Raw genomic sequence first — 27,709 nt, 5'->3', positions numbered from 1 at the left:
CCTTTCACTTCTCTGTTTTCTTTCACAGCGCCGTGCACCTTTTCATTGCTCTCGCTTTCAGAGCCTCCGCACGGCACACGACTCGACATCAGGAAGCACATTGAAGTGAAAGCAGGAAGCGCTGCGACATGCACTGTGCAGATCCCGCCACACTAAGAGGTGAGTGGGTCTGTTCGATGCACAAAGAACGCTTTGAAAGCATCAAAGGCAAATCATTCCGAGTTGGTCGTTTGTGTTTTCTGTTCAGACGCGAAATGCTGAAATGATCTCTCGGCTCCTCGGTTGTCATTTCTGCTCCGTAAAGGAATCACAGCAGGCGTCGGCTTCCAGCACGGTGGGTTGGGACACGATGCCGGGGGTCGGAGAGAGCGATGTCTTCCTCGTTAGTATAGTGGTGATTATCCGCACCTGTCACGCGGGAGACTGGGGTACATCAGGACGCGCATTGAAGTGAAAGCAGGATGCGCTGCGACATGCACTGTGCAGATCCCGCCACACTAAGAGGTGAGTGGGTCTGTTCGATCACTGCGCTAGGCGAATCCCCAATCCCCTTTTGTGCGTGCCGACAAAGGAAGCCGGTCTGTTTCCGCCCGGTTTCGAACCGGGGACCTTTCGCGTGTGAGGCGAACGTGATAACCACTACACTACGGAAACGGTGGCAATCCCTGCCCAGCGGCCCAGCGCTGAGCTTCGCCAATGCGATTCAGCTGCTTCCAGTGCCTTTATTGGAGTGCGCTGATGGACCGTGCTCTCTCTCCAGAGACCAGCACGCCTGTCATGGACGGAGCAGGAAAGGCGGCGCCACATTCTACAGCCCTCTCCACGCAATCGACGAAATCGGGCTACTGAAGTGGAGAAAATCGCCTCTCCAGAAAGTGCAAATATCATCTTGGAGAGTATAAATCCTATTGCCGAAGGTCAGCCCTGTCTACCAGAGTAACCCTCCCACCTCCTGCAGCGATGATCAGCTCGTCTCACACGCGAGAAGTCTTCGGTTGGAAACAAGCGCCCCCTCTTCTCGCGCGTTTTGCACGTTCGAGTGGTTTTAATGCGGCTCCTTCGTACACGGTGCTGATCTTTTGGAAAGCAGGAGGCAAAACTGACACGTTCCCATACCGGGAGTCAAACCCGGGCTGCCTGGGTGAAAACCAGGAATCCTAACCGCTAGACCATATGGGAGCACACAACCCCGCTGTTCCGGGCATCATGCAAGCAAACTACATAAATATGAGAAAACACGCAAGAGAGTTGTCACTCAGAGTGTCGAACGGTCGATGTATACTGGGGCTCAGTTGAAATGCAACGTCAGGACTTTTCCGAATTAGGTCACACGAAGAGAGCACAGCCTTTTCCGCCCTACCATGTGTGTATCGGTAACTCGCCGTGACCGTATAGTGGTCAGTACTTTGCGTTGTGGCCGCAACAACCCCGGTTCGAATCCGGGTCACGGCAGAATAGGGGCGTCTGCTTTTACTACTTGCGCGAATGAAGGCAAAAAAAAGCCAATCGATGTGAACGAACGGCGCTTTACAGAGGAGTACTGCCTGACTGGATCGTTGATGAACGACAGAGGCCACTCCGACCTCTTCTCGGTTTTCTTCAACGACTTACTAAGGATCTTCTTCACATTCGCCCATGCAGGGGAAGCCAGTTACACCAAAGCAAACGCAGGAAAGTGCATTTCAAGCAGAGACCAGGAGGGACTTGTTTACACCGAGAGTGGTCGGAGAATGGAACAATGCGCCCAGCCCTGTTGCTGGAGCCGATTCTTGATGAGATCTTGGGCTCACTGGATGCTAATCTTTCTGTTGTTCTTGCAGGTCCTGCGCTGCTTTTGAGCCGACAGAGCTCGTCCTGGTCTGTCGGCACAGCCCAATTGCAAATGATCGGCTCCGCGTACAGAAGGAACGTGCGTTTGGTACAAGAGTGCATGAAGGCACCGGAAATACATTGGGAACAAATGACCGGTCGCTCAAGACCTCTGTGAAGTACAGGAGCGTGCAACAAGAGGCTGTTTCCGCCCGGTCTCGAACCGGGGACCTTTCGCGTGTTAGGCGAACGTGATAGCCGCTACACTACGGAAACCTGCAGGGACCGCTGCTGGTGTCTCGCTTGCGTTTCGGGCTGAGAAAGGGAAGCGTCACTTTAGGCAGGGGGCGCTGGAGAGAGGAACAAAGGGCGCGATGAAACAAAATGCCGAAACCCGGGATCGAACCAGGGACCTTTAGATCTTCAGTCTAACGCTCTCCCAACTGAGCTATTTCGGCAGTGCACAGAGCCCACAGCCACCTGCTCCAGCGGCATGAGCGCACCAAGAGGAGCGGGAGAGTGTTGCAGGAACGTCACTCAGAAGGAAAGCCACCCAGCTGCGCCCTCTGAGCTCTGTCCAGCGCATCTTCCTCGCATGGACTCCTGCCTGCGACGGGCAGGAAACAATTAGCAAGAACAGAACAGCACCCCATGGGTGTCTCATGACCACACCTTAGGTTGTGACACGTGCAGGTGTGAGGGGTTGCCGGGCTACTCTGGAGCAGAGCTTGGGCGGAGGGGGGGCGGGAAAGCAGACAAAGAGGTGACACCTCAAGGTCTGCACGATCACAGCTCTCCGCCGCCCCAGGCTTCCGCTCGATAAGCTACTGGACACACCCGCCCCTCCTCACACAGACCGTGGAAAAGCCCCCGAGTGGGAGGGCTCTCTCTTCCTCCCAGGAGCTCTTGGACACGACGCACAGACAGAGCGCGGGGAGCCGCCGCCTGCAAACACGGCTCCAGGCAGGACTCCACTCCACAGGAGCCGCAGAGCAGAGGAGATGGGGGCAGCTTAGTTCCTGTGCAGAGACCTGAGCTGTTGTTGCTGCGGACGCTGTCTTTTCTGTTCTCGGGGTAGGAGTGAATGTTGAGTTGCCCTTAGAAATGAAGCAGAGCACTTCAACGGCACGGGTGTGTGTGTGTGCGTGCGCCCTGGTGATTCTGGGAGACAGATCGAACCTGGGCTAAAAGAGAGGGGGCTTAGCCCTCTTCCATTTGCTAGTTCAGAGTTGTACAACCCATTTGTATCTGCTAGGCGGCGCAGTCGTCGTGCACAAAGAACGCTTTGAAAAGCGTCAAAAGCAAGTCATTCCGAGTTGGTCGTTTGTGTTTTCCGTTCAGACGCGAAATGCTGAAATGATCTCTCGGCTCCTCGGTTGTCATTTCTGCTCCGTAAAGGAATCACAGCACGCGTCGCCTTCCAGCACGCTGGGTCGGGACACGATGCCGGGGATCGAAGGGTGTGACGTCTTCCTCGTTAGTATAGTGGCGAGTATCCTTGCCTGTCACGCGTGAGACCGGGGTTCGATTCCCCGACGGGGAGTAGAAAGCTTTTCTTTTACCTCCTTAGAGAAAGGACTGCCTTTCACTTCTCTGTTTTCTTTCACAGCGTCGTGCACCTTTTCATTGCTCTCGCTTTCAGAGCCTCCGCACGGCACACGACTCGACATCAGAAAGCACATTGAAGTGAAAGCAGGAAGCGCTGCGACATGCACTGTGCAGATCCCGCCACACTAAGAGGTAAGTGGGTCTGTTCGATGCACAAAGAACGCTTTGATAAGCGTCAAAGGCAAGTCATTCCGAGTTGGTCGTTTGTGTTTTCTGTTCAGACGCGAAATGCTGAAATGATCTCTCGGCTCCTCGGTTGTCATTTCTGCTCCGTAAAGGAATCACAGCACGCGTCGGCTTCCAGCACGGTGGGTCGGGACACGATGCCGGGGGTCGAAGGGTGCGATGTCTTCCTCGTTAGTATAGTGGTGATTATCCCCACCTGTCACGCGGGAGACTGGGGTACATCAGGACGCGCATTGGAGTGAAAGCAGGATGCGCTGCGACATGCACTGTGCAGATCCCGCCACACTAAGAGGTGAGTGGGTCTGTGCGATCACAGCGCTAGGCGAATCCCCAATCCCCTTTTGTGCGTGGCGACAAAAGAAGCCGGTCTGTTTCCGCCCAGTTTCGAACCATTGACTTTTCGCGTGGGAGGCAAACGTGATAACCACTACACTACGGAAACGGTAGCAAACCCTTCCCAGCGGCCCAGTGCTGAGCTTCGCCAATGCGATTCAGCTGCTTCCAGTGCCTTTATTGGAGTGCGCTGATGGACCGTGCTCTCTCTCCAGAGACCAGCACGCCTGTCATGGACGGAGCAGGAAAAGCGGCGCCACATTCTACAGCCCTCTCCACGCAATCGACGAAATCGGGCTACTGAAGTGGAGAAAATCGCCTCTCCAGAAAGTGCAAATATCATCTTGGAGAGTATAAATCCTATTGCCGAAGGTCAGCCCTGTCTACCAGAGTAACCCTCCCACCTCCTGCAGCGATGATCAGCTCGTCTCACACGCGAGAAGTCTTCGGTTGGAAACAAGCGCCCCCTCTTCTCGCGCGTTTTGCACGTTCGAGTGGTTTTAATGCGGCTCCTTCGTACACGGTGCTGATCTTTTGGAAAGCAGGAGGCAAAACTGACACGTTCCCATACCGGGAGTCAAACCCGGGCCGCCTGGGTGAAAACCAGGAATCCTAACCGCTAGACCATATGGGAGCACACAACCCCGCTGTTCCGGGCATCATGCAAGCAAACTACATAAATATGAGAAAACACGCAAGAGAGTTGTCACTCAGAGTGTCGAAGGGTCGATGTATACTGGGGCTCAGTTGAAATGCAACGTCAGGACTTTTCCGAATTAGGTCACACGAAGAGAGCACAGCCTTTTCCGCCCTACCATGTGTGTATCGGTAACTCGCCGTGATCGTATAGTGGTCAGTACTTTGCGTTGTGGCCGCAACAACCCCGGTTCGAATCCGGGTCACGGCAGAATAGGGGCGTCTACTTTTACTACTTGCGCGAATGAAGGCAAAAGAAAGCCAATCGATGTGAACGAACGGCGCTTTACAGAGGAGTACTGCCTGACTGGATCGTTGATGAACGACAGAGGCCACTCCGACCTCTTCTCGGTTTTCTTCAACGACTTACTAAGGATCTTCTTCACATTCGCCCATGCAGGGGAAGCCAGTTACACCAAAGCAAACGCAGGAAAGTGCATTTCAAGCAGAGACCAGGAGGGACTTGTTTACACCGAGAGTGGTCGGAGAATGGAACAATGCGCCCAGCCCTGTTGCTGGAGCCGATTCTTGATGAGATCTTGGGCTCACTGGATGCTAATCTTTCTGTTGTTCTTGCAGGTCCTGCGCTGCTTTTGAGCCGACAGAGCTCGTCCTGGTCTGTCGGCACAGCCCAATTGCAAATGATCGGCTCCGCGTACAGAAGGAACGTGCGTTTGGTACAAGAGTGCATGAAGGCACCGGAAATACATTGGGAACAAATGACCGGTCGCTCAAGACCTCTGTGAAGTACAGGAGCGTGCAACAAGAGGCTGTTTCCGCCCGGTCTCGAACCGGGGACCTTTCGCGTGTTAGGCGAACGTGATAGCCGCTACACTACGGAAACCTGCAGGGACCGCTGCTGGTGTCTCGCTTGCGTTTCGGGCTGAGAAAGGGAAGCGTCACTTTAGGCAGGGGGCGCTGGAGAGAGGAACAAAGGGCGCGATGAAACAAAATGCCGAAACCCGGGATCGAACCAGGGACCTTTAGATCTTCAGTCTAACGCTCTCCCAACTGAGCTATTTCGGCAGTGCACAGAGCCCACAGCCACCTGCTCCAGCGGCATGAGCGCACCAAGAGGAGCGGGAGAGTGTTGCAGGAACGTCACTCAGAAGGAAAGCCACCCAGCTGCGCCCTCTGAGCTCTGTCCAGCGCATCTTCCTCGCATGGACTCCTGCCTGCGACGGGCAGGAAACAATTAGCAAGAACAGAACAGCACCCCATGGGTGTCTCATGACCACACCTTAGGTTGTGACACGTGCAGGTGTGAGGGGTTGCCGGGCTACTCTGGAGCAGAGCTTGGGCGGAGGGGGGGCGGGAAAGCAGACAAAGAGGTGACACCTCAAGGTCTGCACGATCACAGCTCTCCGCCGCCCCAGGCTTCCGCTCGATAAGCTACTGGACACACCCGCCCCTCCTCACACAGACCGTGGAAAAGCCCCCGAGTGGGAGGGCTCTCTCTTCCTCCCAGGAGCTCTTGGACACGACGCACAGACAGAGCGCGGGGAGCCGCCGCCTGCAAACACGGCTCCAGGCAGGACTCCACTCCACAGGAGCCGCAGAGCAGAGGAGATGGGGGCAGCTTAGTTCCTGTGCAGAGACCTGAGCTGTTGTTGCTGCGGACGCTGTCTTTTCTGTTCTCGGGGTAGGAGTGAATGTTGAGTTGCCCTTAGAAATGAAGCAGAGCACTTCAACGGCACGGGTGTGTGTGTGTGCGTGCGCCCTGGTGATTCTGGGAGACAGATCGAACCTGGGCTAAAAGAGAGGGGGCTTAGCCCTCTTCCATTTGCTAGTTCAGAGTTGTACAACCCATTTGTATCTGCTAGGCGGCGCAGTCGTCGTGCACAAAGAACGCTTTGAAAAGCGTCAAAAGCAAGTCATTCCGAGTTGGTCGTTTGTGTTTTCCGTTCAGACGCGAAATGCTGAAATGATCTCTCGGCTCCTCGGTTGTCATTTCTGCTCCGTAAAGGAATCACAGCACGCGTCGCCTTCCAGCACGCTGGGTCGGGACACGATGCCGGGGATCGAAGGGTGTGATGTCTTCCTCGTTAGTATAGTGGCGAGTATCCTTGCCTGTCACGCGTGAGACCGGGGTTCGATTCCCCGACGGGGAGTAGAAAGCTTTTCTTTTACCTCCTTAGAGAAAGGACTGCCTTTCACTTCTCTGTTTTCTTTCACAGCGTCGTGCACCTTTTCATTGCTCTCGCTTTCAGAGCCTCCGCACGGCACACGACTCGACATCAGAAAGCACATTGAAGTGAAAGCAGGAAGCGCTGCGACATGCAGTGTGCAGATCCCGCCACACTAAGAGGTGAGTGGGTCTGTTCGATGCACAAAGAACGCTTTGATAAGCGTCAAAGGCAAGTCATTCCGAGTTGGTCGTTTGTGTTTTCTGTTCAGACGCGAAATGCTGAAATGATCTCTCGGCTCCTCGGTTGTCATTTCTGCTCCGTAAAGGAATCACAGCACGCGTCGGCTTCCAGCACGGTGGGTCGGGACACGATGCCGGGGGTCGAAGGGTGTGATGTCTTCCTCGTTAGTATAGTGGTGATTATCCCCACCTGTCACGCGGGAGACTGGGGTACATCAGGACGCGCATTGGAGTGAAAGCAGGATGCGCTGCGACATGCACTGTGCAGATCCCGCCACACTAAGAGGTGAGTGGGTCTGTGCGATCACAGCGCTAGGCGAATCCCCAATCCCCTTTTGTGCGTGGCGACAAAAGAAGCCGGTCTGTTTCCGCCCAGTTTCGAACCATTGACTTTTCGCGTGGGAGGCAAACGTGATAACCACTACACTACGGAAACGGTAGCAAACCCTTCCCAGCGGCCCAGTGCTGAGCTTCGCCAATGCGATTCAGCTGCTTCCAGTGCCTTTATTGGAGTGCGCTGATGGACCGTGCTCTCTCTCCAGAGACCAGCACGCCTGTCATGGACGGAGCAGGAAAAGCGGCGCCACATTCTACAGCCCTCTCCACGCAATCGACGAAATCGGGCTACTGAAGTGGAGAAAATCGCCTCTCCAGAAAGTGCAAATATCATCTTGGAGAGTATAAATCCTATTGCCGAAGGTCAGCCCTGTCTACCAGAGTAACCCTCCCACCTCCTGCAGCGATGATCAGCTCGTCTCACACGCGAGAAGTCTTCGGTTGGAAACAAGCGCCCCCTCTTCTCGCGCGTTTTGCACGTTCGAGTGGTTTTAATGCGGCTCCTTCGTACACGGTGCTGATCTTTTGGAAAGCAGGAGGCAAAACTGACACGTTCCCATACCGGGAGTCAAACCCGGGCCGCCTGGGTGAAAACCAGGAATCCTAACCGCTAGACCATATGGGAGCACACAACCCCGCTGTTCCGGGCATCATGCAAGCAAACTACATAAATATGAGAAAACACGCAAGAGAGTTGTCACTCAGAGTGTCGAAGGGTCGATGTATACTGGGGCTCAGTTGAAATGCAACGTCAGGACTTTTCCGAATTAGGTCACACGAAGAGAGCACAGCCTTTTCCGCCCTACCATGTGTGTATCGGTAACTCGCCGTGATCGTATAGTGGTCAGTACTTTGCGTTGTGGCCGCAACAACCCCGGTTCGAATCCGGGTCACGGCAGAATAGGGGCGTCTACTTTTACTACTTGCGCGAATGAAGGCAAAAGAAAGCCAATCGATGTGAACGAACGGCGCTTTACAGAGGAGTACTGCCTGACTGGATCGTTGATGAACGACAGAGGCCACTCCGACCTCTTCTCGGTTTTCTTCAACGACTTACTAAGGATCTTCTTCACATTCGCCCATGCAGGGGAAGCCAGTTACACCAAAGCAAACGCAGGAAAGTGCATTTCAAGCAGAGACCAGGAGGGACTTGTTTACACCGAGAGTGGTCGGAGAATGGAACAATGCGCCCAGCCCTGTTGCTGGAGCCGATTCTTGATGAGATCTTGCGCTCACTGGATACTAATCTTTCTGTTGTTCTTGCAGGTCCTGCGCTGCTTTTGAGCCGACAGAGCTCGTCCTGGTCTGTCGGCACAGCCCAATTGCAAATGATCGGCTCCGCGTACAGAAGGAACGTGCGTTTGGTACAAGAGTGCATGAAGGCACCGGAAATACATTGGGAACAAATGACCGGTCGCTCAAGACCTCTGTGAAGTACAGGAGCGTGCAACAAGAGGCTGTTTCCGCCCGGTCTCGAACCGGGGACCTTTCGCGTGTTAGGCGAACGTGATAGCCGCTACACTACGGAAACCTGCAGGGACCGCTGCTGGTGTCTCGCTTGCGTTTCGGGCTGAGAAAGGGAAGCGTCACTTTAGGCAGGGGGCGCTGGAGAGAGGAACAAAGGGCGCGATGAAACAAAATGCCGAAACCCGGGATCGAACCAGGGACCTTTAGATCTTCAGTCTAACGCTCTCCCAACTGAGCTATTTCGGCAGTGCACAGAGCCCACAGCCACCTGCTCCAGCGGCATGAGCGCACCAAGAGGAGCGGGAGAGTGTTGCAGGAACGTCACTCAGAAGGAAAGCCACCCAGCTGCGCCCTCTGAGCTCTGTCCAGCGCATCTTCCTCGCATGGACTCCTGCCTGCGACGGGCAGGAAACAATTAGCAAGAACAGAACAGCACCCCATGGGTGTCTCATGACCACACCTTAGGTTGTGACACGTGCAGGTGTGAGGGGTTGCCGGGCTACTCTGGAGCAGAGCTTGGGCGGAGGGGGGGCGGGAAAGCAGACAAAGAGGTGACACCTCAAGGTCTGCACGATCACAGCTCTCCGCCGCCCCAGGCTTCCGCTCGATAAGCTACTGGACACACCCGCCCCTCCTCACACAGACCGTGGAAAAGCCCCCGAGTGGGAGGGCTCTCTCTTCCTCCCAGGAGCTCTTGGACACGACGCACAGACAGAGCGCGGGGAGCCGCCGCCTGCAAACACGGCTCCAGGCAGGACTCCACTCCGCAGGAGCCGCAGAGCAGAGGAGATGGGGGCAGCTTAGTTCCTGTGCAGAGACCTGAGCTGTTGTTGCTGCGGACGCTGTCTTTTCTGTTCTCGGGGTAGGAGTGAATGTTGAGTTGCCCTTAGAAATGAAGCAGAGCACTTCAACGGCACGGGTGTGTGTGTGTGCGTGCGCCCTGGTGATTCTGGGAGACAGATCGAACCTGGGCTAAAAGAGAGGGGGCTTAGCCCTCTTCCATTTGCTAGTTCAGAGTTGTACAACCCATTTGTATCTGCTAGGCGGCGCAGTCGTCGTGCACAAAGAACGCTTTGAAAAGCGTCAAAAGCAAGTCATTCCGAGTTGGTCGTTTGTGTTTTCCGTTCAGACGCGAAATGCTGCAATGATCTCTCGGCTCCTCGGTTGTCATTTCTGCTCCGTAAAGGAATCACAGCACGCGTCGCCTTCCAGCACGCTGGGTCGGGACACGATGCCGGGGATCGAAGGGTGTGATGTCTTCCTCGTTAGTATAGTGGCGAGTATCCTTGCCTGTCACGCGTGAGACCGGGGTTCGATTCCCCGACGGGGAGTAGAAAGCTTTTCTTTTACCTCCTTAGAGAAAGGACTGCCTTTCACTTCTCTGTTTTCTTTCACAGCGTCGTGCACCTTTTCATTGCTCTCGCTTTCAGAGCCTCCGCACGGCACACGACTCGACATCAGAAAGCACATTGAAGTGAAAGCAGGAAGCGCTGCGACATGCACTGTGCAGATCCCGCCACACTAAGAGGTGAGTGGGTCTGTTCGATCACAGCGCTAGGCGAATCCCCAATCCCCTTTTGTGCGTGGCGACAAAAGAAGCCGGTCTGTTTCCGCCCAGTTTTGAACCAGGGACTTTTCGCGTGTGAGGCAAACGTGATAACCACTACACTACGGAAACGGTAGCAAACCCTTCCCAGCGGCCCAGTGCTGAGCTTCGCCAATGCGATTCAGCTGCTTCCAGTGCCTTTATTGGAGTGCGCTGATGGACCGTGCTCTCTCTCCAGAGACCAGCACGCCTGTCATGGACGGAGCAGGAAAAGCGGCGCCACATTCTACAGCCCTCTCCACGCAATCGACGAAATCGGGCTACTGAAGTGGAGAAAATCGCCTCTCCAGAAAGTGCAAATATCATCTTGGAGAGTATAAATCCTATTGCCGAAGGTCAGCCCTGTCTACCAGAGTAACCCTCCCACCTCCTGCAGCGATGATCAGCTCGTCTCACACGCGAGAAGTCTTCGGTTGGAAACAAGCGCCCCCTCTTCTCGCGCGTTTTGCACGTTCGAGTGGTTTTAATGCGGCTCCTTCGTACACGGTGCTGATCTTTTGGAAAGCAGGAGGCAAAACTGACACGTTCCCATACCGGGAGTCAAACCCGGGCCGCCTGGGTGAAAACCAGGAATCCTAACCGCTAGACCATATGGGAGCACACAACCCCGCTGTTCCGGGCATCATGCAAGCAAACTACATAAATATGAGAAAACACGCAAGAGAGTTGTCACTCAGAGTGTCGAACGGTCGATGTATACTGGGGCTCAGTTGAAATGCAACGTCAGGACTTTTCCGAATTAGGTCACACGAAGAGAGCACAGCCTTTTCCGCCCTACCATGTGTGTAACGGTAACTCGCCGTGACCGTATAGTGGTCAGTACTTTGCGTTGTGGCCGCAACAACCCCGGTTCGAATCCGGGTCACGGCAGAATAGGGGCGTCTGCTTTGACTACTTGCGCGAATGAAGGCAAAAGAAAGCCAATCGATGTGAACGAACGGCGCTTTACAGAGGAGTACTGCCTGACTGGATCGTTGATGAACGACAGAGGCCACTCCGACCTCTTCTCGGTTTTCTTCAACGACTTACTAAGGATCTTCTTCACATTCGCCCATGCAGGGGAAGCCAGTTACACCAAAGCAAACGCAGGAAAGTGCATTTCAAGCAGAGACCAGGAGGGACTTGTTTACACCGAGAGTGGTCGGAGAATGGAACAATGCGCCCAGCCCTGTTGCTGGAGCCGATTCTTGATGAGATCTTGGGCTCACTGGATACTAATCTTTCTGTTGTTCTTGCAGGTCCTGCGCTGCTTTTGAGCCGACAGAGCTCGTCCTGGTCTGTCGGCACAGCCCAATTGCAAATGATCGGCTCCGCGTACAGAAGGAACGTGCGTTTGGTACAAGAGTGCATGAAGGCACCGGAAATACATTGGGAACAAATGACCGGTCGCTCAAGACCTCTGTGAAGTACAGGAGCGTGCAACAAGAGGCTGTTTCCGCCCGGTCTCGAACCGGGGACCTTTCGCGTGTTAGGCGAACGTGATAGCCGCTACACTACGGAAACCTGCAGGGACCGCTGCTGGTGTCTCGCTTGCGTTTCGGGCTGAGAAAGGGAAGCGTCACTTTAGGCAGGGGGCGCTGGAGAGAGGAACAAAGGGCGCGATGAAACAAAATGCTGAAACCCGGGATCGAACCAGGGACCTTTAGATCTTCAGTCTAACGCTCTCCCAACTGAGCTATTTCGGCAGTGCACAGAGCCCACAGCCACCTGCTCCAGCCTTCCTGTGTTGCGGCATGAGCGCACCAAGAGGAGCGGGAGAGTGTTGCAGGAACGTCACTCAGAAGGAAAGCCACCCAGCTGTGCCCTCTGAGCTCTGTCCAGCGCATCTTCCTCGCATGGACTCCTGCCTGCGACGGGCAGGAAACAATTAGCAAGAACAGAACAGCACCCCATGGGTGTCTCATGACCACACCTTAGGTTGTGACACGTGCAGGTGTGAGGGGTTGCCGGGCTACTCTGGAGCAGAGCTTGGGCGGAGGGGGGGCGGGAAAGCAGACAAAGAGGTGACACCTCAAGGTCTGCACGATCACAGCTCTCCGCCGCCCCAGGCTTCCGCTCGATAAGCTACTGGACACACCCGCCCCTCCTCACACAGACCGTGGAAAAGCCCCCGAGTGGGAGGGCTCTCTCTTCCTCCCAGGAGCTCTTGGACACGACGCACAGACAGAGCGCGGGGAGCCGCCGCCTGCAAACACGGCTCCAGGCAGGACTCCACTCCACAGGAGCCGCAGAGCAGAGGAGATGGGGGCAGCTTAGTTCCTGTGCAGAGACCTGAGCTGTTGTTGCTGCGGACGCTGTCTTTTCTGTTCTCGGGGTAGGAGTGAATGTTGAGTTGCCCTTAGAAATGAAGCAGAGCACTTCAACGGCACGGGTGTGTGTGTGTGCGTGCGCCCTGGTGATTCTGGGAGACAGATCGAACCTGGGCTAAAAGAGAGGGGGCTTAGCCCTCTTCCATTTGCTAGTTCAGAGTTGTACAACCCATTTGTATCTGCTAGGCGGCGCAGTCGTCGTGCACAAAGAACGCTTTGAAAAGCGTCAAAAGCAAGTCATTCCGAGTTGGTCGTTTGTGTTTTCCGTTCAGACGCGAAATGCTGAAATGATCTCTCGGCTCCTCGGTTGTCATTTCTGCTCCGTAAAGGAATCACAGCACGCGTCGCCTTCCAGCACGCTGGGTCGGGACACGATGCCGGGGATCGAAGGGTGTGATGTCTTCCTCGTTAGTATAGTGGCGAGTATCCTTGCCTGTCACGCGTGAGACCGGGGTTCGATTCCCCGACGGGGAGTAGAAAGCTTTTCTTTTACCTCCTTAGAGAAAGGACTGCCTTTCACTTCTCTGTTTTCTTTCACAGCGTCGTGCACCTTTTCATTGCTCTCGCTTTCAGAGCCTCCGCACGGCACACGACTCGACATCAGAAAGCACATTGAAGTGAAAGCAGGAAGCGCTGCGACATGCAGTGTGCAGATCCCGCCACACTAAGAGGTGAGTGGGTCTGTTCGATGCACAAAGAACGCTTTGATAAGCGTCAAAGGCAAGTCATTCCGAGTTGGTCGTTTGTGTTTTCTGTTCAGACGCGAAATGCTGAAATGATCTCTCGGCTCCTCGGTTGTCATTTCTGCTCCGTAAAGGAATCACAGCACGCGTCGGCTTCCAGCACGGTGGGTCGGGACACGATGCCGGGGATCGAAGGGTGTGACGTCTTCCTCGTTAGTATAGTGGCGAGTATCCTTGCCTGTCACGCGTGAGACCGGGGTTCGATTCCCCGACGGGGAGTAGAAAGCTTTTCTTTTACCTCCTTAGAGAAAGGACTGCCTTTCACTTCTCTGTTTTCTTTCACAGCGTCGTGCACCTTTTCATTGCTCTCGCTTTCAGAGCCTCCGCACGGCACACGACTCGACATCAGAAAGCACATTGAAGTGAAAGCAGGAAGCGCTGCGACATGCACTGTGCAGATCCCGCCACACTAAGAGGTGAGTGGGTCTGTTCGATGCACAAAGAACGCTTTGATAAGCGTCAAAGGCAAGTCATTCCGAGTTGGTCGTTTGTGTTTTCTGTTCAGACGCGAAATGCTGAAATGATCTCTCGGCTCCTCGGTTGTCATTTCTGCTCCGTAAAGGAATCACAGCACGCGTCGGCTTCCAGCACGGTGGGTCGGGACACGATGCCGGGGGTCGAAGGGTGCGATGTCTTCCTCGTTAGTATAGTGGTGATTATCCCCACCTGTCACGCGGGAGACTGGGGTACATCAGGACGCGCATTGGAGTGAAAGCAGGATGCGCTGCGACATGCACTGTGCAGATCCCGCCACACTAAGAGGTGAGTGGGTCTGTGCGATCACAGCGCTAGGCGAATCCCCAATCCCCTTTTGTGCGTGGCGACAAAAGAAGCCGGTCTGTTTCCGCCCAGTTTCGAACCATTGACTTTTCGCGTGGGAGGCAAACGTGATAACCACTACACTACGGAAACGGTAGCAAACCCTTCCCAGCGGCCCAGTGCTGAGCTTCGCCAATGCGATTCAGCTGCTTCCAGTGCCTTTATTGGAGTGCGCTGATGGACCGTGCTCTCTCTCCAGAGACCAGCACGCCTGTCATGGACGGAGCAGGAAAAGCGGCGCCACATTCTACAGCCCTCTCCACGCAATCGACGAAATCGGGCTACTGAAGTGGAGAAAATCGCCTCTCCAGAAAGTGCAAATATCATCTTGGAGAGTATAAATCCTATTGCCGAAGGTCAGCCCTGTCTACCAGAGTAACCCTCCCACCTCCTGCAGCGATGATCAGCTCGTCTCACACGCGAGAAGTCTTCGGTTGGAAACAAGCGCCCCCTCTTCTCGCGCGTTTTGCACGTTCGAGTGGTTTTAATGCGGCTCCTTCGTACACGGTGCTGATCTTTTGGAAAGCAGGAGGCAAAACTGACACGTTCCCATACCGGGAGTCAAACCCGGGCCGCCTGGGTGAAAACCAGGAATCCTAACCGCTAGACCATATGGGAGCACACAACCCCGCTGTTCCGGGCATCATGCAAGCAAACTACATAAATATGAGAAAACACGCAAGAGAGTTGTCACTCAGAGTGTCGAAGGGTCGATGTATACTGGGGCTCAGTTGAAATGCAACGTCAGGACTTTTCCGAATTAGGTCACACGAAGAGAGCACAGCCTTTTCCGCCCTACCATGTGTGTATCGGTAACTCGCCGTGATCGTATAGTGGTCAGTACTTTGCGTTGTGGCCGCAACAACCCTGGTTCGAATCCGGGTCACGGCAGAATAGGGGCGTCTACTTTTACTACTTGCGCGAATGAAGGCAAAAGAAAGCCAATCGATGTGAACGAACGGCGCTTTACAGAGGAGTACTGCCTGACTGGATCGTTGATGAACGACAGAGGCCACTCCGACCTCTTCTCGGTTTTCTTCAACGACTTACTAAGGATCTTCTTCACATTCGCCCATGCAGGGGAAGCCAGTTACACCAAAGCAAACGCAGGAAAGTGCATTTCAAGCAGAGACCAGGAGGGACTTGTTTACACCGAGAGTGGTCGGAGAATGGAACAATGCGCCCAGCCCTGTTGCTGGAGCCGATTCTTGATGAGATCTTGGGCTCACTGGATACTAATCTTTCTGTTGTTCTTGCAGGTCCTGCGCTGCTTTTGAGCCGACAGAGCTCGTCCTGGTCTGTCGGCACAGCCCAATTGCAAATGATCGGCTCCGCGTAGAGAAGGAACGTGCGTTTGGTACAAGAGTGCATGAAGGCACCGGAAATACATTGGGAACAAATGACCGGTCGCTCAAGACCTCTGTGAAGTACAGGAGCGTGCAACAAGAGGCTGTTTCCGCCCGGTCTCGAACCGGGGACCTTTCGCGTGTTAGGCGAACGTGATAGCCGCTACACTACGGAAACCTGCAGGGATTGCTGCTGGTGTCTCGCTTGCGTTTCGGGCTGAGAAAGGGAAGCGTCACTTTAGGCAGGGGGCGCTGGAGAGAGGAACAAAGGGCGCGATGAAACAGAATGCTGAAACCCGGGATCGAACCAGGGACCTTTAGATCTTCAGTCTAACGCTCTCCCAACTGAGCTATTTCGGCAGTGCACAGAACCCACAGCCACCTGCTCCAGCCTTCCTGTGTTGCGGCATGAGCGCACCAAGAGGAGCGGGAGAGTGTTGCAGGAACGTCACTCAGAAGGAAAGCCACCCAGCTGCGCCCTCTGAGCTCTGTCCAGCGCATCTTCCTCGCATGGACTCCTGCCTGCGACGGGCAGGAAACAATTAGCAAGAACAGAACAGCACCCCATGGGTGTCTCATGACCACACCTTAGGTTGTGACACGTGCAGGTGTGAGGGGTTGCCGGGCTACTCTGGAGCAGAGCTTGGGCGGAGGGGGGGCGGGAAAGCAGACAAAGAGGTGACACCTCAAGGTCTGCACGATCACAGCTCTCCGCCGCCCCAGGCTTCCGCTCGATAAGCTACTGGACACACCCGCCCCTCCTCACACAGACCGTGGAAAAGCCCCCGAGTGGGAGGGCTCTCTCTTCCTCCCAGGAGCTCTTGGACACGACGCACAGACAGAGCGCGGGGAGCCGCCGCCTGCAAACACGGCTCCAGGCAGGACTCCACTCCACAGGAGCCGCAGAGCAGAGGAGATGGGGGCAGCTTAGTTCCTGTGCAGAGACCTGAGCTGTTGTTGCTGCGGACGCTGTCTTTTCTGTTCTCGGGGTAGGAGTGAATGTTGAGTTGCCCTTAGAAATGAAGCAGAGCACTTCAACGGCACGGGTGTGTGTGTGTGCGTGCGCCCTGGTGATTCTGGGAGACAGATCGAACCTGGGCTAAAAGAGAGGGGGCTTAGCCCTCTTCCATTTGCTAGTTCAGAGTTGTACAACCCATTTGTATCTGCTAGGCGGCGCAGTCGTCGTGCACAAAGAACGCTTTGAAAAGCGTCAAAAGCAAGTCATTCCGAGTTGGTCGTTTGTGTTTTCCGTTCAGACGCGAAATGCTGAAATGATCTCTCGGCTCCTCGGTTGTCATTTCTGCTCCGTAAAGGAATCACAGCACGCGTCGCCTTCCAGCACGCTGGGTCGGGACACGATGCCGGGGATCGAACGGTGTGATGTCTTCCTCGTTAGTATAGTGGCGAGTATCCTTGCCTGTCACGCGTGAGACCGGGGTTCGATTCCCCGACGGGGAGTAGAAAGCTTTTCTTTTACCTCCTTAGAGAAAGGACTGCCTTTCACTTCTCTGTTTTCTTTCACAGCGTCGTGCACCTTTTCATTGCTCTCGCTTTCAGAGCCTCCGCACGGCACACGACTCGACATCAGAAAGCACATTGAAGTGAAAGCAGGAAGCGCTGCGACATGCAGTGTGCAGATCCCGCCACACTAAGAGGTGAGTGGGTCTGTTCGATGCACAAAGAACGCTTTCATAAGCGTCAAAGGCAAGTCATTCCGAATTGGTCGTTTGTGTTTTCTGTTCAGACGCGAAATGCTGAAATGATCTCTCGGCTCCTCGGTTGTCATTTCTGCTCCGTAAAGGAATCACAGCACGCGTCGGCTTCCAGCACGGTGGGTCGGGACACGATGCCGGGGGTCGAAGGGTGTGATGTCTTCCTCGTTAGTATAGTGGTGATTATCCCCACCTGTCACGCGGGAGACTGGGGTACATCAGGACGCGCATTGGAGTGAAAGCAGGATGCGCTGCGACATGCACTGTGCAGATCCCGCCACACTAAGAGGTGAGTGGGTCTGTGCGATCACAGCGCTAGGCGAATCCCCAATCCCCTTTTGTGCGTGGCGACAAAAGAAGCCGGTCTGTTTCCGCCCAGTTTCGAACCATTGACTTTTCGCGTGGGAGGCAAACGTGATAACCACTACACTACGGAAACGGTAGCAAACCCTTCCCAGCGGCCCAGTGCTGAGCTTCGCCAATGCGATTCAGCTGCTTCCAGTGCCTTTATTGGAGTGCGCTGATGGACCGTGCTCTCTCTCCAGAGACCAGCACGCCTGTCATGGACGGAGCAGGAAAAGCGGCGCCACATTCTACAGCCCTCTCCACGCAATCGACGAAATCGGGCTACTGAAGTGGAGAAAATCGCCTCTCCAGAAAGTGCAAATATCATCTTGGAGAGTATAAATCCTATTGCCGAAGGTCAGCCCTGTCTACCAGAGTAACCCTCCCACCTCCTGCAGCGATGATCAGCTCGTCTCACACGCGAGAAGTCTTCGGTTGGAAACAAGCGCCCCCTCTTCTCGCGCGTTTTGCACGTTTGAGTGGTTTTAATGCGGCTCCTTCGTACACGGTGCTGATCTTTTGGAAAGCAGGAGGCAAAACTGACACGTTCCCATACCGGGAGTCAAACCCGGGCCGCCTGGGTGAAAACCAGGAATCCTAACCGCTAGACCATATGGGAGCACACAACCCCGCTGTTCCGGGCATCATGCAAGCAAACTACATAAATATGAGAAAACACGCAAGAGAGTTGTCACTCAGAGTGTCGAAGGGTCGATGTATACTGGGGCTCAGTTGAAATGCAACGTCAGGACTTTTCCGAATTAGGTCACACGAAGAGAGCACAGCCTTTTCCGCCCTACCATGTGTGTATCGGTAACTCGCCGTGATCGTATAGTGGTCAGTACTTTGCGTTGTGGCCGCAACAACCCCGGTTCGAATCCGGGTCACGGCAGAATAGGGGCGTCTACTTTTACTACTTGCGCGAATGAAGGCAAAAGAAAGCCAATCGATGTGAACGAACGGCGCTTTACAGAGGAGTACTGCCTGACTGGATCGTTGATGAACGACAGAGGCCACTCCGACCTCTTCTCGGTTTTCTTCAACGACTTACTAAGGATCTTCTTCACATTCGCCCATGCAGGGGAAGCCAGTTACACCAAAGCAAACGCAGGAAAGTGCATTTCAAGCAGAGACCAGGAGGGACTTGTTTACACCGAGAGTGGTCGGAGAATGGAACAATGCGCCCAGCCCTGTTGCTGGAGCCGATTCTTGATGAGATCTTGCGCTCACTGGATACTAATCTTTCTGTTGTTCTTGCAGGTCCTGCGCTGCTTTTGAGCCGACAGAGCTCGTCCTGGTCTGTCGGCACAGCCCAATTGCAAATGATCGGCTCCGCGTACAGAAGGAACGTGCGTTTGGTACAAGAGTGCATGAAGGCACCGGAAATACATTGGGAACAAATGACCGGTCGCTCAAGACCTCTGTGAAGTACAGGAGCGTGCAACAAGAGGCTGTTTCCGCCCGGTCTCGAACCGGGGACCTTTCGCGTGTTAGGCGAACGTGATAGCCGCTACACTACGGAAACCTGCAAGGACCGCTGCTGGTGTCTCGCTTGCGTTTCGGGCTGAGAAAGGGAAGCGTCACTTTAGGCAGGGGGCGCTGGAGAGAGGAACAAAGGGCGCGATGAAACAAAATGCCGAAACCCGGGATTGAACCAGGGACCTTTAGATCTTCAGTCTAACGCTCTCCCAACTGAGCTATTTCGGCAGTGCACAGAGCCCACAGCCACCTGCTCCAGCCTTCCTGTGTTGCGGCATGAGCGCACCAAGAGGAGCGGGAGAGTGTTGCAGGAACGTCACTCAGAAGGAAAGCCACCCAGCTGCGCCCTCTGAGCTCTGTCCAGCGCATCTTCCTCGCATGGACTCCTGCCTGCGACGGGCAGGAAACAATTAGCAAGAACAGAACAGCACCCCATGGGTGTCTCATGACCACACCTTAGGTTGTGACACGTGCAGGTGTGAGGGGTTGCCGGGCTACTCTGGAGCAGAGCTTGGGCGGAGGGGGGGCGGGAAAGCAGACAAAGAGGTGACACCTCAAGGTCTGCACGATCACAGCTCTCCGCCGCCCCAGGCTTCCGCTCGATAAGCTACTGGACACACCCGCCCCTCCTCACACAGACCGTGGAAAAGCCCCCGAGTGGGAGGGCTCTCTCTTCCTCCCAGGAGCTCTTGGACACGACGCACAGACAGAGCGCGGGGAGCCGCCGCCTGCAAACACGGCTCCAGGCAGGACTCCACTCCGCAGGAGCCGCAGAGCAGAGGAGATGGGGGCAGCTTAGTTCCTGTGCAGAGACCTGAGCTGTTGTTGCTGCGGACGCTGTCTTTTCTGTTCTCGGGGTAGGAGTGAATGTTGAGTTGCCCTTAGAAATGAAACAGAGCACTTCAACGGCACGGGTGTGTGTGTGTGCGTGCGCCCTGGTGATTCTGGGAGACAGATCAAACCTGGGCTAAAAGAGAGGGGGCTTAGCCCTCTTCCATTTGCTAGTTCAGAGTTGTACAACCCATTTGTATCTGCTAGGCGGCGCAGTCGTCGTGCACAAAGAACGCTTTGAAAAGCGTCAAAAGCAAGTCATTCCGAGTTGGTCGTTTGTGTTTTCCGTTCAGACGCGAAATGCTGCAATGATCTCTCGGCTCCTCGGTTGTCATTTCTGCTCCGTAAAGGAATCACAGCACGCGTCGCCTTCCAGAACGCTGGGTCGGGACACGATGCCGGGGATCGAAGGGTGTGATGTCTTCCTCGTTAGTATAGTGGCAAGTATCCCCGCCTGTCACGCGGGAGACCGGGGTTCGATTCCCCGACGGGGAGTCGAAAGCTTTTCTTTTACCTCCTTAGAGAAAGGACTGCCTTTCACTTCTCTGTTTTCTTTCACAGCGTCGTGCACCTTTTCATTGCTCTCGCTTTCAGAGCCTCCGCACGGCACACGACTCGACATCAGAAAGCACATTGAAGTGAAAGCAGGAAGCGCTGCGACATGCACTGTGCAGATCCCGCCACACTAAGAGGTGAGTGGGTCTGTTCGATGCACAAAGAACGCTTTGATAAGCGTCAAAGGCAAGTCATTCCGAGTTGGTCGTTTGTGTTTTCTGTTCAGACGCGAAATGCTGAAATGATCTCTCGGCTCCTCGGTTGTCATTTCTGCTCCGTAAAGGAATCACAGCACGCGTCGGCTTCCAGCACGGTGGGTCGGGACACGATGCCGGGGGTCGAAGGGTGTGATGTCTTCCTCGTTAGTATAGTGGTGATTATCCCCACCTGTCACGCGGGAGACTGGGGTACATCAGGACGCGCATTGGAGTGAAAGCAGGATGCGCTGCGACATGCACTGTGCAGATCCCGCCACACTAAGAGGTGAGTGGGTCTGTGCGATCACAGCGCTAGGCGAATCCCCAATCCCCTTTTGTGCGTGGCGACAAAAGAAGCCGGTCTGTTTCCGCCCAGTTTCGAACCAGGGACTTTTCGCGTGGGAGGCAAACGTGATAACCACTACACTACGGAAACGGTAGCAAACCCTTCCCAGCGGCCCAGTGCTGAGCTTCGCCAATGCGATTCAGCTGCTTCCAGTGCCTTTATTGGAGTGCGCTGATGGACCGTGCTCTCTCTCCAGAGAGCAGCACGCCTGTCATGGACGGAGCAGGAAAAGCGGCGCCACATTCTACAGCCCTCTCCACGCAATCGACGAAATCGGGCTACTGAAGTGGAGAAAATCGCCTCTCCAGAAAGTGCAAATATCATCTTGGAGAGTATAAATCCTATTGCCGAAGGTCAGCCCTGTCTACCAGAGTAACCCTCCCACCTCCTGCAGCGATGATCAGCTCGTCTCACACGCGAGAAGTCTTCGGTTGGAAACAAGCGCCCCCTCTTCTCGCGCGTTTTGCACGTTCGAGTGCTTTTAATGCGGCTCCTTCGTACACGGTGCTGATCTTTTGGAAAGCAGGAGGCAAAACTGACACGTTCCCATACCGGGAGTCAAACCCGGGCCGCCTGGGTGAAAACCAGGAATCCTAACCGCTAGACCATATGGGAGCACACAACCCCGCTGTTCCGGGCATCATGCAAGCAAACTACATAAATATGAGAAAACACGCAAGAGAGTTGTCACTCAGAGTGTCGAAGGGTCGATGTATACTGGGGCTCAGTTGAAATGCAACGTCAGGACTTTTCCGAATTAGGTCACACGAAGAGAGCACAGCCTTTTCCGCCCTACCATGTGTGTATCGGTAACTCGCCGTGATCGTATAGTGGTCAGTACTTTGCGTTGTGGCCGCAACAACCCCGGTTCGAATCCGGGTCACGGCAGAATAGGGGCGTCTACTTTTACTACTTGCGCGAATGAAGGCAAAAGAAAGCCAATCGATGTGAACGAACGGCGCTTTACAGAGGAGTACTGCCTGACTGGATCGTTGATGAACGACAGAGGCCACTCCGACCTCTTCTCGGTTTTCTTCAACGACTTACTAAGGATCTTCTTCACATTCGCCCATGCAGGGGAAGCCAGTTACACGAAAGCAAACGCAGGAAAGTGCATTTCAAGCAGAGACCAGGAGAGACTTGTTTACACCGAGAGTGGTCGGAGAATGGAACAATGCGCCCAGCCCTGTTGCTGGAGCCGATTCTTGATGAGATCTTGGGCTCACTGGATACTAATCTTTCTGTTGTTCTTGCAGGTCCTGCGCTGCTTTTGAGCCGACAGAGCTCGTCCTGGTCTGTCGGCACAGCCCAATTGCAAATGATCGGCTCCGCGTACAGAAGGAACGTGCGTTTGGTACAAGAGTGCATGAAGGCACCAGAAATACATTGGGAACAAATGACCGGTCGCTCAAGACCTCTGTGAAGTACAGGAGCGTGCAACAAGAGGCTGTTTCCGCCCGGTCTCGAACCGGGGACCTTTCGCGTGTTAGGCGAACGTGATAGCCGCTACACTACGGAAACCTGCAGGGACCACTGCTGGTGTCTCGCTTGCGTTTCGGGCTGAGAAAGGGAAGCGTCACTTTAGGCAGGGGGCGCTGGAGAGAGGAACAAAGGGCGCGATGAAACAAAATGCCGAAACCCGCGATCGAACCAGGGACCTTTAGATCTTCAGTCTAACGCGCTCCCAACTGAGCTATTTCGGCAGTGCACAGAGCCCACAGCCACCTGCTCCAGCGGCATGAGCGCACCAAGAGGAGCGGGAGAGTGTTGCAGGAACGTCACTCAGAAGGAAAGCCACCCAGCTGCGCCCTCTGAGCTCTGTCCAGCGCATCTTCCTCGCATGGACTCCTGCCTGCGACGGGCAGGAAACAATTAGCAAGAACAGAACAGCACCCCATGGGTGTCTCATGACCACACCTTAGGTTGTGACACGTGCAGGTGTGAGGGGTTGCCGGGCTACTCTGGAGCAGAGCTTGGGCGGAGGGGGGGCGGGAAAGCAGACAAAGAGGTGACACCTCAAGGTCTGCACGATCACAGCTCTCCGCCGCCCCAGGCTTCCGCTCGATAAGCTACTGGACACACCCGCCCCTCCTCACACAGACCGTGGAAAAGCCCCCGAGTGGGAGGGCTCTCTCTTCCTCCCAGGAGCTCTTGGACACGACGCACAGACAGAGCGCGGGGAGCCGCCGCCTGCAAACACGGCTCCAGACAGGACTCCACTCCGCAGGAGCCGCAGAGCAGAGGAGATGGGGGCAGCTTAGTTCCTGTGCAGAGACCTGAGCTGTTGTTGCTGCGGACGCTGTCTTTTCTGTTCTCGGGGTAGGAGTGAATGTTGAGTTGCCCTTAGAAATGAAGCAGAGCACTTCAACGGCACGGGTGTGTGTGTGTGCGTGCGCCCTGGTGATTCTGGGAGACAGATCGAACCTGGGCTAAAAGAGAGGGGGCTTAGCCCACTTCCATTTGCTAGTTCAGAGTTGTACAACCCATTTGTATCTGCTAGGCGGCGCAGTCGTCGTGCACAAAGAACGCTTTGAAAAGCGTCAAAAGCAAGTCATTCCGAGTTGGTCGTTTGTGTTTTCCGTTCAGACGCGAAATGCTGAAATGATCTCTCGGCTCCTCGGTTGTCATTTCTGCTCCGTAAAGGAATCACAGCACGCGTCGCCTTCCAGCACGCTGGGTCGGGACACGATGCCGGGGATCGAAGGGTGTGATGTCTTCCTCGTTAGTATAGTGGCAAGTATCCCCGCCTGTCACGCGGGAGACCGCGGTTCGATTCCCCGACGGGGAGTAGAAAGCTTTTCTTTTACCTCCTTAGAGAAAGGACTGCCTTTCACTTCTCTGTTTTCTTTCACAGCGTCGTGCACCTTTTCATTGCTCTCGCTTTCAGAGCCTCCGCACGGCACACGACTCGACATCAGAAAGCACATTGAAGTGAAAGCAGGAAGCGCTGCGACATGCAGTGTGCAGATCCTGCCACACTAAGAGGTGAGTGGGTCTGTTCGATGCACAAAGAACGCTTTGATAAGCGTCAAAGGCAAGTCATTCCGAGTTGGTCGTTTGTGTTTTCTGTTCAGACGCGAAATGCTGAAATGATCTCTCGGTTCCTCGGTTGTCATTTCTGCTCCGTAAAGAAATCACAGCACGCGTCGGCTTCCAGCACGGTGGGTCGGGACACGATGCCGGGGGTCGGAGAGAGCGATGTCTTCCTCGTTAGTATAGTGGTGATTATCCCCACCTGTCACGCGGGAGACTGGGGTACATCAGGACGCGCATTGGAGTGAAAGCAGGATGCGCTGCGACATGCACTGTGCAGATCCCGCCACACTAAGAGGTGAGTGGGTCTGTGCGATCACAGCGCTAGGCGAATCCCCAATCCCCTTTTGTGCGTGGCGACAAAAGAAGCCGGTCTGTTTCCGCCCAGTTTCGAACCAGGGACTTTTCGCGTGGGAGGCAAACGTGATAACCACTACACTACGGAAACGGTAGCAAACCCTTCCCAGCGGCCCAGTGCTGAGCTTAGTCAATGCGATTCAGCTGCTTCCAGTGCCTTTATTGGAGTGCGCTGATGGACCGTGCTCTCTCTCCAGAGACCAGCACGCCTGTCATGGACGGAGCAGGAAAAGCGGCGCCACATTCTACAGCCCTCTCCACGCAATCGACGAAATCGGGCTACTGAAGTGGAGAAAATCGCCTCTCCAGAAAGTGCAAATATCATCTTGGAGAGTATAAATCCTATTGCCGAAGGTCAGCCCTGTCTACCAGAGTAACCCTCCCACCTCCTGCAGCGATGATCAGCTCGTCTCACACGCGAGAAGTCTTCGGTTGGAAACAAGCGCCCCCTCTTCTCGCGCGTTTTGCACGTTCGAGTGGTTTTAATGCGGCTCCTTCGTACACGGTGCTGATCTTTTGGAAAGCAGGAGGCAAAACTGACACGTTCCCATACCGGGAATCAAACCCGGGCCGCCTGGGTGAAAACCAGGAATCCTAACCGCTAGACCATATGGGAGCACACAACCCCGCTGTTCCGGGCATCATGCAAGCAAACTACATAAATATGAGAAAACACGCAAGAGAGTTGTCACTCAGAGTGTCGAAGGGTCGATGTATACTGGGGCTCAGTTGAAATGCAACGTCAGGACTTTTCCGAATTAGGTCACACGAAGAGAGCACAGCCTTTTCCGCCCTACCATGTGTGTATCGGTAACTCGCCGTGATCGTATAGTGGTCAGTACTTTGCGTTGTGGCCGCAACAACCCCGGTTCGAATCCGGGTCACGGCAGAATAGGGGCGTCTGCTTTTACTACTTGCGCGAATGAAGGCAAAAAAAAGCCAATCGATGTGAACGAACGGCGCTTTACAGAGGAGTACTGCCTGACTGGATCGTTGATGAACGACAGAGGCCACTCCGACCTCTTCTCGGTTTTCTTCAACGACTTACTAAGGATCTTCTTCACATTCGCCCATGCAGGGGAAGCCAGTTACACCAAAGCAAACGCAGGAAAGTGCATTTCAAGCAGAGACCAGGAGAGACTTGTTTACACCGAGAGTGGTCGGAGAATGGAACAATGCGCCCAGCCCTGTTGCTGGAGCCGATTCTTGATGAGATCTTGGGCTCACTGGATGCTAATCTTTCTGTTGTTCTTGCAGGTCCTGCGCTGCTTTTGAGCCGACAGAGCTCGTCCTGGTCTGTCGGCACAGCCCAATTGCAAATGATCGGCTCCGCGTACAGAAGGAACGTGCGTTTGGTACAAGAGTGCATGAAGGCACCGGAAATACATTGGGAACAAATGACCGGTCGCTCAAGACCTCTGTGAAGTACAGGAGCGTGCAACAAGAGGCTGTTTCCGCCCGGTCTCGAACCGGGGACCTTTCGCGTGTTAGGCGAACGTGATAGCCGCTACACTACGGAAACCTGCAGGGACCGCTGCTGGTGTCTCGCTTGCGTTTCGGGCTGAGAAAGGGAAGCGTCACTTTAGGCAGGGGGCGCTGGAGAGAGGAACAAAGGGCGCGATGAAACAAAATGCCGAAACCCGGGATCGAACCAGGGACCTTTAGATCTTCAGTCTAACGCTCTCCCAACTGAGCTATTTCGGCAGTGCACAGAGCCCACAGCCACCTGCTCCAGCGGCATGAGCGCACCAAGAGGAGCGGGAGAGTGTTGCAGGAACGTCACTCAGAAGGAAAGCCACCCAGCTGCGCCCTCTGAGCTCTGTCCAGCGCATCTTCCTCGCATGGACTCCTGCCTGCGACGGGCAGGAAACAATTAGCAAGAACAGAACAGCACCCCATGGGTGTCTCATGACCACACCTTAGGTTGTGACACGTGCAGGTGTGAGGGGTTGCCGGGCTACTCTGGAGCAGAGCTTGGGCGGAGGGGGGGCGGGAAAGCAGACAAAGAGGTGACACCTCAAGGTCTGCACGATCACAGCTCTCCGCCGCCCCAGGCTTCCGCTCGATAAGCTACTGGACACACCCGCCCCTCCTCACACAGACCGTGGAAAAGCCCCCGAGTGGGAGGGCTCTCTCTTCCTCCCAGGAGCTCTTGGACACGACGCACAGACAGAGCGCGGGGAGCCGCCGCCTGCAAACACGGCTCCAGGCAGGACTCCACTCCGCAGGAGCCGCAGAGCAGAGGAGATGGGGGCAGCTTAGTTCCTGTGCAGAGACCTGAGCTGTTGTTGCTGCGGACGCTGTCTTTTCTGTTCTCGGGGTAGGAGTGAATGTTGAGTTGCCCTTAGAAATGAAACAGAGCACTTCAACGGCACGGGTGTGTGTGTGTGCGTGCGCCCTGGTGATTCTGGGAGACAGATCGAACCTGGGCTAAAAGAGAGGGGGCTTAGCCCTCTTCCATTTGCTAGTTCAGAGTTGTACAACCCATTTGTATCTGCTAGGCGGCGCAGTCGTCGTGCACAAAGAACGCTTTGAAAAGCGTCAAAAGCAAGTCATTCCGAGTTGGTCGTTTGTGTTTTCCGTTCAGACGCGAAATGCTGAAATGATCTCTCGGCTCCTCGGTTGTCATTTCTGCTCCGTAAAGGAATCACAGCACGCGTCGCCTTCCAGCACGCTGGGTCGGGACACGATGCCGGGGATCGAAGGGTGTGATGTCTTCCTCGTTAGTATAGTGGCAAGTATCCCCGCCTGTCACGCGGGAGACCGGGGTTCGATTCCCCGACGGGGAGTCGAAAGCTTTTCTTTTACCTCCTTAGAGAAAGGACTGCCTTTCACTTCTCTGTTTTCTTTCACAGCGTCGTGCACCTTTTCATTGCTCTCGCTTTCAGAGCCTCCGCACGGCACACGACTCGACATCAGAAAGCACATTGAAGTGAAAGCAGGAAGCGCTGCGACATGCACTGTGCAGATCCCGCCACACTAAGAGGTGAGTGGGTCTGTTCGATGCACAAAGAACGCTTTGATAAGCGTCAAAGGCAAGTCATTCCGAGTTGGTCGTTTGTGTTTTCTGTTCAGACGCGAAATGCTGAAATGATCTCTCGGCTCCTCGGTTGTCATTTCTGCTCCGTAAAGGAATCACAGCACGCGTCGGCTTCCAGCACGGTGGGTCGGGACACGATGCCGGGGGTCGAAGGGTGTGATGTCTTCCTCGTTAGTATAGTGGTGATT

The 27,709-nt window shown here is 54.8% G+C and overlaps 24 non-coding genes across 24 annotated transcripts; 7 read left to right on the top strand and 17 right to left on the bottom strand.

The window, feature by feature from the left end:
- Positions 1-581: 581 nt before the first annotated feature.
- On the bottom strand, positions 582-654 carry trnav-cac (transfer RNA valine (anticodon CAC)). The gene has a single exon. It is a non-coding gene; the product is annotated as a tRNA-Val (tRNA).
- A 1,358-nt stretch (positions 655-2,012) lies between these two features.
- trnav-aac (transfer RNA valine (anticodon AAC)) lies at positions 2,013-2,085 on the bottom strand. Its single transcript has one exon. It is a non-coding gene; the product is annotated as a tRNA-Val (tRNA).
- A 109-nt stretch (positions 2,086-2,194) lies between these two features.
- On the bottom strand, positions 2,195-2,267 carry trnaf-gaa (transfer RNA phenylalanine (anticodon GAA)). The gene has a single exon. It is a non-coding gene; the product is annotated as a tRNA-Phe (tRNA).
- A 2,504-nt stretch (positions 2,268-4,771) lies between these two features.
- On the top strand, positions 4,772-4,843 carry trnah-gug (transfer RNA histidin (anticodon GUG)). Its single transcript has one exon. It is a non-coding gene; the product is annotated as a tRNA-His (tRNA).
- A 560-nt stretch (positions 4,844-5,403) lies between these two features.
- Positions 5,404-5,476, bottom strand: trnav-aac (transfer RNA valine (anticodon AAC)). The gene has a single exon. It is a non-coding gene; the product is annotated as a tRNA-Val (tRNA).
- A 109-nt stretch (positions 5,477-5,585) lies between these two features.
- Positions 5,586-5,658, bottom strand: trnaf-gaa (transfer RNA phenylalanine (anticodon GAA)). Its single transcript has one exon. It is a non-coding gene; the product is annotated as a tRNA-Phe (tRNA).
- A 2,504-nt stretch (positions 5,659-8,162) lies between these two features.
- On the top strand, positions 8,163-8,234 carry trnah-gug (transfer RNA histidin (anticodon GUG)). The gene has a single exon. It is a non-coding gene; the product is annotated as a tRNA-His (tRNA).
- A 560-nt stretch (positions 8,235-8,794) lies between these two features.
- On the bottom strand, positions 8,795-8,867 carry trnav-aac (transfer RNA valine (anticodon AAC)). Its single transcript has one exon. It is a non-coding gene; the product is annotated as a tRNA-Val (tRNA).
- A 109-nt stretch (positions 8,868-8,976) lies between these two features.
- Positions 8,977-9,049, bottom strand: trnaf-gaa (transfer RNA phenylalanine (anticodon GAA)). Its single transcript has one exon. It is a non-coding gene; the product is annotated as a tRNA-Phe (tRNA).
- Positions 9,050-11,839: 2,790 nt separating this feature from the next.
- Positions 11,840-11,912, bottom strand: trnav-aac (transfer RNA valine (anticodon AAC)). Its single transcript has one exon. It is a non-coding gene; the product is annotated as a tRNA-Val (tRNA).
- Positions 11,913-15,731: 3,819 nt separating this feature from the next.
- trnav-aac (transfer RNA valine (anticodon AAC)) lies at positions 15,732-15,804 on the bottom strand. Its single transcript has one exon. It is a non-coding gene; the product is annotated as a tRNA-Val (tRNA).
- Positions 15,805-18,503: 2,699 nt separating this feature from the next.
- On the top strand, positions 18,504-18,575 carry trnah-gug (transfer RNA histidin (anticodon GUG)). The gene has a single exon. It is a non-coding gene; the product is annotated as a tRNA-His (tRNA).
- Positions 18,576-19,135: 560 nt separating this feature from the next.
- On the bottom strand, positions 19,136-19,208 carry trnav-aac (transfer RNA valine (anticodon AAC)). Its single transcript has one exon. It is a non-coding gene; the product is annotated as a tRNA-Val (tRNA).
- Positions 19,209-19,317: 109 nt separating this feature from the next.
- On the bottom strand, positions 19,318-19,390 carry trnaf-gaa (transfer RNA phenylalanine (anticodon GAA)). Its single transcript has one exon. It is a non-coding gene; the product is annotated as a tRNA-Phe (tRNA).
- Positions 19,391-20,416: 1,026 nt separating this feature from the next.
- Positions 20,417-20,488, top strand: trnad-guc (transfer RNA aspartic acid (anticodon GUC)). Its single transcript has one exon. It is a non-coding gene; the product is annotated as a tRNA-Asp (tRNA).
- A 620-nt stretch (positions 20,489-21,108) lies between these two features.
- Positions 21,109-21,181, bottom strand: trnag-ccc (transfer RNA glycine (anticodon CCC)). The gene has a single exon. It is a non-coding gene; the product is annotated as a tRNA-Gly (tRNA).
- A 726-nt stretch (positions 21,182-21,907) lies between these two features.
- On the top strand, positions 21,908-21,979 carry trnah-gug (transfer RNA histidin (anticodon GUG)). Its single transcript has one exon. It is a non-coding gene; the product is annotated as a tRNA-His (tRNA).
- A 560-nt stretch (positions 21,980-22,539) lies between these two features.
- Positions 22,540-22,612, bottom strand: trnav-aac (transfer RNA valine (anticodon AAC)). Its single transcript has one exon. It is a non-coding gene; the product is annotated as a tRNA-Val (tRNA).
- A 1,887-nt stretch (positions 22,613-24,499) lies between these two features.
- On the bottom strand, positions 24,500-24,572 carry trnag-ccc (transfer RNA glycine (anticodon CCC)). Its single transcript has one exon. It is a non-coding gene; the product is annotated as a tRNA-Gly (tRNA).
- Positions 24,573-25,025: 453 nt separating this feature from the next.
- On the bottom strand, positions 25,026-25,097 carry trnae-uuc (transfer RNA glutamic acid (anticodon UUC)). The gene has a single exon. It is a non-coding gene; the product is annotated as a tRNA-Glu (tRNA).
- Positions 25,098-25,298: 201 nt separating this feature from the next.
- On the top strand, positions 25,299-25,370 carry trnah-gug (transfer RNA histidin (anticodon GUG)). The gene has a single exon. It is a non-coding gene; the product is annotated as a tRNA-His (tRNA).
- A 560-nt stretch (positions 25,371-25,930) lies between these two features.
- Positions 25,931-26,003, bottom strand: trnav-aac (transfer RNA valine (anticodon AAC)). The gene has a single exon. It is a non-coding gene; the product is annotated as a tRNA-Val (tRNA).
- A 109-nt stretch (positions 26,004-26,112) lies between these two features.
- Positions 26,113-26,185, bottom strand: trnaf-gaa (transfer RNA phenylalanine (anticodon GAA)). Its single transcript has one exon. It is a non-coding gene; the product is annotated as a tRNA-Phe (tRNA).
- Positions 26,186-27,198: 1,013 nt separating this feature from the next.
- trnad-guc (transfer RNA aspartic acid (anticodon GUC)) lies at positions 27,199-27,270 on the top strand. The gene has a single exon. It is a non-coding gene; the product is annotated as a tRNA-Asp (tRNA).
- Positions 27,271-27,709: the final 439 nt, after the last annotated feature.

The sequence above is a fragment of the Atractosteus spatula genome, unplaced genomic scaffold (genome assembly GCF_055471065.1).
Source record: "Atractosteus spatula isolate fAtrSpa1 unplaced genomic scaffold, fAtrSpa1.hap1 Scaffold_30, whole genome shotgun sequence".
NCBI classification, from domain to species: Eukaryota; Metazoa; Chordata; class Actinopteri; order Semionotiformes; family Lepisosteidae; genus Atractosteus; species Atractosteus spatula.
The sequence above is the reverse complement of the archived record's forward strand: the minus strand, read 5'-3'. Positions and strand labels throughout refer to the sequence as shown.